Source organism: Lycium ferocissimum, chromosome 5 (assembly GCF_029784015.1).
Source record: "Lycium ferocissimum isolate CSIRO_LF1 chromosome 5, AGI_CSIRO_Lferr_CH_V1, whole genome shotgun sequence".
Classification (NCBI taxonomy): domain Eukaryota; kingdom Viridiplantae; phylum Streptophyta; class Magnoliopsida; order Solanales; family Solanaceae; genus Lycium; species Lycium ferocissimum.
This window is the reverse complement of record NC_081346.1, coordinates 5,349,890-5,358,437: the sequence shown is the minus strand read 5'-3', so window position 1 is coordinate 5,358,437 and position 8,548 is coordinate 5,349,890.

Below are 8,548 nucleotides of genomic sequence, written 5' to 3'. Positions count from 1 at the left end.
GCTAAGATGTCCACTTTGTCGCTCATTTCCACGGTTGAAGGCTGTTAGAATTGCAAATCCACCAAAGCTTTGAAGCTACTTCGGATTATTGCAAAATCTCCAACTCAACCAACACTTTGTTTGTATAATTGCAAAATATAAAATTGAAACTTGAAGGAAATGTTATAGTGTATAATTGAGAGAAATTGTAATTTTAAAGTGGCTCGTTGTTGCAAAATAGCTATAAATTGAGAGAAATTAAGAGAAAGTGTAGATAGAACTGGTGTGGATGAAATAAAATGGAGAGGGGTTTATATGGGGGGGGGAGGGTTAAAGTGTTAAAAATAAAAATTTGGTGGGTTTGGGGTGGTGTGGGGCCAAAAAATCAGATTTTGGCTGTTGCCAACGACTATTTCTACAAATTGGTCCGTTGGGCAACGACTAGTTTTGGCTGAATTAAAAAAAAAAAAAATATTCGACACATTCGATTTTGTTGATTTTAAACGAATTGACACAAGTTCCAATTTTACTAACCCGTAACCGGCCCGTCTCAAACGGTATGTCGAGTAATCAAGGCCCTAATCACCGTTAAACTTGGAATCAACCAGTGGGATTGAAGAAGGCTTAGTAATAACGTAAAGATATATATGCCAAGATTGAAGCGCCAGAATACCACTTTAAATCTATGGAATTTTTTTTAACCCCGTCCCACTCCCCCGATTCTTATTCGCAGTGAAATTATTATCCCTTCAGAGATGATGTGGCAAAGAATGTGATTCTACCTCTTATAGGCACGTGACAGAGGAAATAAAGTAAAAAACGAGTTAACATGACATTTTCTCATCGGAGATATTGACTTAATTATAGGCCAAAGTCATAGATAGACCCTCAAACTTGTCCATATTTTCCACTTAGACCCCTCAACCGAGCGGCGTATATATATATATATATTTATTGTGCCACTTTGACTGTCGGTCCGACTACAACGTGTGCGTAATTTTTCACGCGTGAGGCTCTTAAACACGCCAAGCTGGACAAAAAATAACGGCCAAATGGACCCAGCAATGGTAATATTTGCCCCACCCACTTTTAAATATATCCTCTTCTTCCCCGATTCATAATATTAAACCCTAAATACTCCAAACCATTAACGCTCCAAATTTTTTAATTTTCGGTCAAACTAATTGTTGTTTCATTAATTTTTTTCTAATCTATCTCTCTTGTTTGCTTTTACTCTTGCTTCAACAATGGCTAACACTTCAAGAATCGAGTTTTACCGATGTGGCGTATTTGCTAATTGAAAATTTCATGGAGTCCAAATAATCCGGAAGGAGATTTTTTTCGTGCCCAATTGGTGAGGTAAGCGTATACTATTTATGGGTTATTTCATTACTTAATTCTTCCTCGTAATTGATTCAGAAAGCTTCTTCTTTTTATTCTTTGAAGGCTAGAGGTGGATGTAATTACTTCAATTGGTACGAACCAAGGCATCTAGAGCAAGTGTAAAGTTATTTATGGGTTGTTGAAGAGGGTTAAAGGCTCGTGCAAGACGAACTAGGAAGAAGTTGGTGTTTGGTGTAGTGTTGTTGTTTGCAATTTGGTTCCAATTTGGAATTGTACTCGATGATTTTTAGTTTTAGTAATTATAGTAGGTTAAATTGCATGTGCATTTTGATGTTTTAAAATTTATGGACGAGTTTTATGGACGTTTAAGGAATGTTTTAGGGACTAGTATATTATGATATGGGTTAATCTCTGAAAGTTGGCCAAATTTTGTGATTTTGTGTGTAATGGTATATGGCCACACTTTTATGAATTGAATGAATATATATTTGGATACTAACATAAATCAAAACCATACGTCATTAAGTAAACGAAAACAAAACAAACCAAACCAAACCAAAGTTTCATTTTTCATAAATAGAAAGAGACAACCTAATCAATATCTATGATCTCAGAAGTCCTCCACTTTGTAACAATGAAGTAGAGGCGATCCTTTAGATCCAAACTTGAAAACGCAACTCATCCCTTCCATTGGTTTTGCATCAACAAACTCTTTCCATTCATTGTTGAGGCGCCTTTCAACCGATCTTGTATTTCATTTTGAAAGCGCCTTTGGTATAAAACAACGGTTTCTTTGTCAACTTGTGGAAGAACATCCATAGTTGGAAGAATCTACACAAACAGGTAGTATTAAAAGCAATAACAAAACAATGGTAAACAAAAACTAAAAAATAAGGACTTACGAAATCATCGTTTTGTATATAGGATTTGGTCAATGTTTTCTCAAACCAAGCAATAGTGTAATGTTGGATAGGTGGCATTTTGTTTGAGAGACTATGAGTGAAGTCGTTTGTGAGCTTGTTGGATAGTAAAATGGAAGCGTGGAGGTAATTTATATAGGGATAATACAACCAACCAACCACTATATTTAATTCATTCAACTCATCTATTTAATAAATTCAACCATTCAATTACTCTTCATTCAACCATTCAACCATTCAATTACTCCAATTGATTCATTCAACCATTCAATTACTCTTCATTCAACCATTCAATTACTCCAATTAATTCATTCAACCCCCATCCAACTACCATTTAACTAATCAAAAAAATAGTTACATTTAATAGAAGTACTTGGCTACGGCTAAATTATTACTAATTAAAATCGTTAGCCATCAAAATAACATAATGACTACATGCAAAATATGATTTTAAAGGACATAAAAACATAAAAGTACTTGGCTAAAAAAGCGTAAATTGTTCTTCCTGTACATTGGAACTACATTGTTTGAATAGACATTAAAACCGTATTTGCTTCTTCCTTGCTTCGATTGGGTAGAAGGCTTGTTGGTGGTTATATTTCTCTTGTTTCTAGATCGAAAGGATCTTGTGTGGTTGTGACAACACTTTTACCTTTGAACTTGGACCCGGAGGTTTAAATCCAAGATCAATGTTCGTAGAGTCCCTCATAGTCTCATGCCTCGCAACTCTCTCACTTGAACTACCAGGTTGCAATTGACATAAACATAAATTAGATTAACTTAATAAAGTGCTAAATGCTAGATTGTAAACATTGAATCCTTACATTAATGACAGTTCTTCCAGTTGTTGGGTTTATGTAGCATCCAAGGCCTGCATTTTTAGGCCTTTTCATATAACTTGATTGACCCCGACCCTTTTTAACCCAATGATTCACCACTTTACACCTTTTCTATGCGAGGCTTGATTCATCACTTCCTCTAGGCCTTTTAATGCAGAGCTTGATTGACCACTTCCTAAACCACTTCCACCCTAAAAGAAAATCAAATGTTAGGAGTAGTTCTCAATAATAAGGTATTAAACCGAAATAAATCAACAAACAAAAGCATACCTTTATTACTGGACAAGACTTTTTGTTATGGCCTAGTTGGTGACATGTTGAACATGTCATTTGCACACCTTTCTTGGACAGCTTGCCATACTTCTTTCTTGGTTCATCTTTATCCTTTTTTTTTTCTTTGGTCTATGATAACATCCAAATCCACTCCTCAAAGAGAAAGTGTACACGGTCGTCGCAATATAATTTACCCAACTATGAGTCGGGGTCGATCCCACGAGGAACAATATACTAGTCGATTTAAACAAGTAAGGAATTATCGCTTCCTAAGCTAAGCCAGACACTTGATAATATATTGGTTTTTTGATTTAAAAACTAATAAATCTAAAAATAATCTAGAAAGCAAGTAAAATGATCAATGGCCACAAGAATGGATGCAAAGGAAACTACATTCAAGTAACGATCCAATGTATTTCATGATTTACAAATAATGGTAAGTTTATATTACTTAGCCTCAGATAATGACTCTAAGTTAGCTTATTCCGAAGACTAACTAGACTACCTAATTGAATATCCCTAAAGCAATTAGGAGCATTAAGAACACCCGAATATGGCTACAAGTGGTGTCTCCTATCCCTAGGTCGATTTCCATTAGATGAGGGTTAACGCCACGCAAATTCTTGTTAATTATTCTTTCCCGATCTCGGAGTTTGCCTCTTCCAAGTTTAAACCGAAATAAATGGGCGAGTCCTAGGGTTAGCAATTCCCTTAAGAAACATTAAAGAACAAGAATAATTAAAACAACATTAACTCACTTCATTAGGAATAAAAATCATTCAATACATAAGCAAAACAAGAGTTTCAATCCAAACTTTAACAATGTATACTTCCATAAACAAGGTTAAAGTATAGAAATGAAATACTACACACTTAGATATTCAATACATAGCAAGAAATTGAAGAAATGAGCAAAGGGTTAAGAAATTTCTCATCAAAACTTCAAATCTTCAATCCCCAAGTGTGGGTGTTGGAACCCTAGCTCTCCAAGACTTGTGTTTTATGCCAAAGATGAGAAATAATGTCTTCAATCTTGCTTTTGTAGTCCCAAAATTTTCCCACTTAAAATTAGACCAAAACAGTCCACTTGATTTTCGTTTTTTTGCAAATACGTGTCCCCTTTTTGCAAACACAGACGGTTTTTTGTCCAATTTAGCCTCTTTTTGACTTTATTTTCATTTTGGCTTTCTTCCGATCACTTCTAAATCACATAAAACCTGTAAAATAGATGTAAATGATATTAAATGCACTATTTTCTCAATCAAACATAGCAAAAATATAAGATTAAAGAAGAGATAAGTTGGTAAAATACCAACTTATCAGTCTGCCAGGCATTACTTTTGGTGCTGGATGTTCAATCTTCATGTTATTAGTCTTAAGCCACATCTTCATGTTGGGAAGTGGGTCAAGAAAGTATGAATATGCCTTCATAAATATCTCCTTTGTATACCAATGTTCCACATGATTATATGGTTCATCCCCTAGATGGTAGAATGCACATATTGCATATTGGCGGGATTCTCTTAATCGCCATGACTTACAAAAACAAGCATGTTTTGTTCCATAAGTGTACAATGAACCTATATTCATATTCCTTAATTTCAAACCCTTCTAGCCCATTCCACAACATTTCACATTTGTTAGACAGCTTCTTGTTTTCTTTCAATATCACCCTCAATAGGTGAAATATCGATAATCCATGTCTCCGAAAATCTTCTCATTTCATATGCCTAGTCATTACTTTATGCCTAATCTCTTCTAGCATGGTAATGATAGACTTATGCTTAGTCGCTAATATCCGGAATTAAAGGTCTCACACATATTGTTTTCAACTACATCACGCTTAGGCGTTCCCAAAATAGGCTCAAAAGTGCTTTTTGTTAAATGCAATAAATCTTCTGAGATGTCTTTTCCAAGTTTATCTAATTTTGTAAGTTCTTCTCTCAACTTTACCTCAAATGATGCTTTAGAGACCCTCCAGAATTGTTTTCTTCTTTTTTCACCTTTCTAATCTTTTTGCCAATTAGCCCATATGTGTTTAGCACATTTCTATGCTCGGCGTTTGGTAAAAGATTTAGAAGGATGCTCGACAATTCCTACAATACAACACAACAAGTACGCTATATATATGCAAAAAAAAAAAAAAAAGTTTAACAATGCAAAAAGCAGTTAGTAAAATTACCTTTTGCGTATCGACATTCTTGTAATTCCATCTCGATTCCCGACCAAATCATTGATTAAGTTAAGAATAAACCATAAAGTGACTCTTTTGACTCATTGTCAATGATAGCCCAAGTAATGGGAAACATCTCTGGATTTTTTTTTCCAACAACCACCTTCACCCTTACATGCACCTTTGAGGAAGCAACCATCAAACCCAATAATTTTCATATCCTCCAACGACCCCTTTTCACCTCGCATCAAAACAAACATAAAAATACTTAAACAAATTCACTCCAGTAACTTTCTCTATCCGTTTTCACTATGCAAGTGTTGCCGATTACTCAAATGATTTAATTATATAATCACAAAGTCTTGCAAACTCCTCCCTCCAATCCCCCATAAACTTATTAAGCACCATTTGTTTTGCCCTATGAAATATAGTTCTACCAACATACAACCCTAACTGGTCTCTAACCAAGTCCTGAATTTCCCAAATTCTAATAGTAGGTTGAGAAGTGATCCTATCCCTAAATCTGTTAGATATGAACTTAGCATTGCACATCTTATTCTTGTTAAATGGAGTGCACTTGTGAATTGGATGGTAAGTTTTCACCATAAATCCCCTAATTTTTTATCAACACTTGCATACAACCTCCAATTACAAATCTTGGACTTACACCTACACCTCACCTTCTTTTGCTCATTTGGTTTAAGTTTCAACCGAACATGGTATTCAACGATAATTAGCTCTTTTCTTTCTAAATACTTTAACATTCTCAAATACCATGCCTAGCTCAAAAATACTAACCACGTAAGGATCATACCTTAATTTGTTGCTCTTCCTTCTAGTTGGCAAGTCAACACCAGTTCTTATCACATCCGGCTCGTCATGATAACTATATCATGTATGGAAAGTTTCGGATAGATTTTCATCCTCGATCAAGCATCCATTGTATTTGGAGGGCCTTGTTCTTTCCAATATCTTCAAAACCTTTATCTATTTTTCCCTCACCTTCAGGGCTACCTCGTGAAAGATATATGTTCCTTTCTTCTGGTATTTGCTTCTTTCGAGGTTCTCCTTTCATTCCTCAAAAAATTAACTCTTCATCGAGTTCAGTATCATCTTCATCGCATTTTATCCGTTCGACTCACTACTAGCCAAAAAATGAGTCTCCATCATCAGTTTGTTCATCATTCACTTCTCTTCAACTTCGACCGTTGACTCTTCAACATTAGGAACGTTTACGGACCCTCTCTCTTCAACCTCTTCAACACTTTGAGCATTTACGGGCTAGCCTTCTTCTCTTTCTTTAGGTTTTCTATATTTTCTCCTCCGATTTATATCATCAAAAGCCACATTTGTTGCCCTAGATGCATCATTTACCTCTAACCCATAAATAAGTCCCACAACATCTTCCCCCACATTGTTTTCACACATACGTGAAATATAAAATGTAACACATCACCAACTTTCAAACCACTCACAATATTTAACAATTTTTCATCAGTCATCACTTGGACGAAAGTTTTACTTATCAAGTCAAAGTAAAGGAAACCACCCACTAAATTATATCCAATTTTTTTTGTATAAAACAATAGCTCGAATAAAGAGAAATGGTCTTTATCAATATCAAACCGAATTACAATATCCTTCTCATCAACATATATATTGGGCCTATTGTAAAGTTACCACATGGTGAAAATGAACCTCGATAATATCGACATATCTACTATTTAATATTGTCAATCGTTTAAAAAAAACCCTAATTTTGCACGGAATAGCAACAATACCATCCACTAAATATTTTGACAATAATAAAAGGCTAAAGCAAAAGTTACCTTCTTAAAAGAAATGGAATGAACGTCAATGCACGGAAAAAACCTTCAAAACCCACGGAAAAACTATGACTCCATACAAAAATCAACAGTAAAAAAATGAACTTAGGGTTTATTTTGGGGTAACGAACAACGTATTTTTAGAATTAGTTTAAACACTATGTCGGAATTTACGGTCGAAATAAATAATTTAGGGTTTGAATTAGGGTGAATTTAGGAGGTGAAAATATTTGGAAGAGAAATGGATTTTGACGGAGGGAAAATGATCGGGTATTGATATGTTTGGGTATAAAAATTAAACGGGTTCAATGGGTTTAAACCGGGTTGGCCCGTGCGTATGTGGCGTTCTAATTGACATGGCAACATTTAATTGGGAGGCTTATACACGTAGGCGGCGCGTGCCAACTCGCATAATTCTTATTTTGACCAGCTGGACCGACGGGTCAAAGTGGCACAATAAAGGTTGTCTTGAAGGGTTCATATGGTACGCCGCTCGGTTGAGGGGTCCAAGTGAAAAATATGGACAAGTTTGAGGGTCTATCTATGACTTTGGCCTTAATTATATTTATTCAGTGGGAACTTTTCTTTTCCAAACTTGCATTTTACCGCCAGCATGACATTAATTCCAACAACAAATCGATGACGGCGTCATTTGCTTGATTTTATTTTTTTGTTTATTTTATTTTGTCATTGATGGCTTATTTACTGTTAGGACTTAGGGGTACCATCTAACATTTGCGTTAAACAAATAAATACTCTTTCACCATGAAAAGAAAGTTCGGGTGCACAGTGCAAGGGGTAAGTGGTAATCCATCTGTTTTGTGTAAAATTGAATATGATGTCGGAGATGGGTCACTCTATTTAAGGTAAGCAACAACTGGGTTTGAGGAATCTTGGAAAAAAGGAGGAAGAAATTATGAAATTGGGCTATAATAACTCTCATCCTCCCCATTTTCCTCCTCCAATTCGCTGCCGGAAAGTTTGTGCTTCAGCTTCCGAAGAATGAAGTTTGGGGTGGGTGAAAAGGAAAAAAGAATTTTATAAAATATAAAAAATGAGTTTTTGACATGTGTGCGTGTAGAACACTCCCACCACAAATATGGTTCTGCATTTTAAGTAGGTATTAGATTCACTTGAAAGTTATTTAGGGGTAAATAATTACCCGTAATGTTAAATCGGTGAAGTGAATTTTTA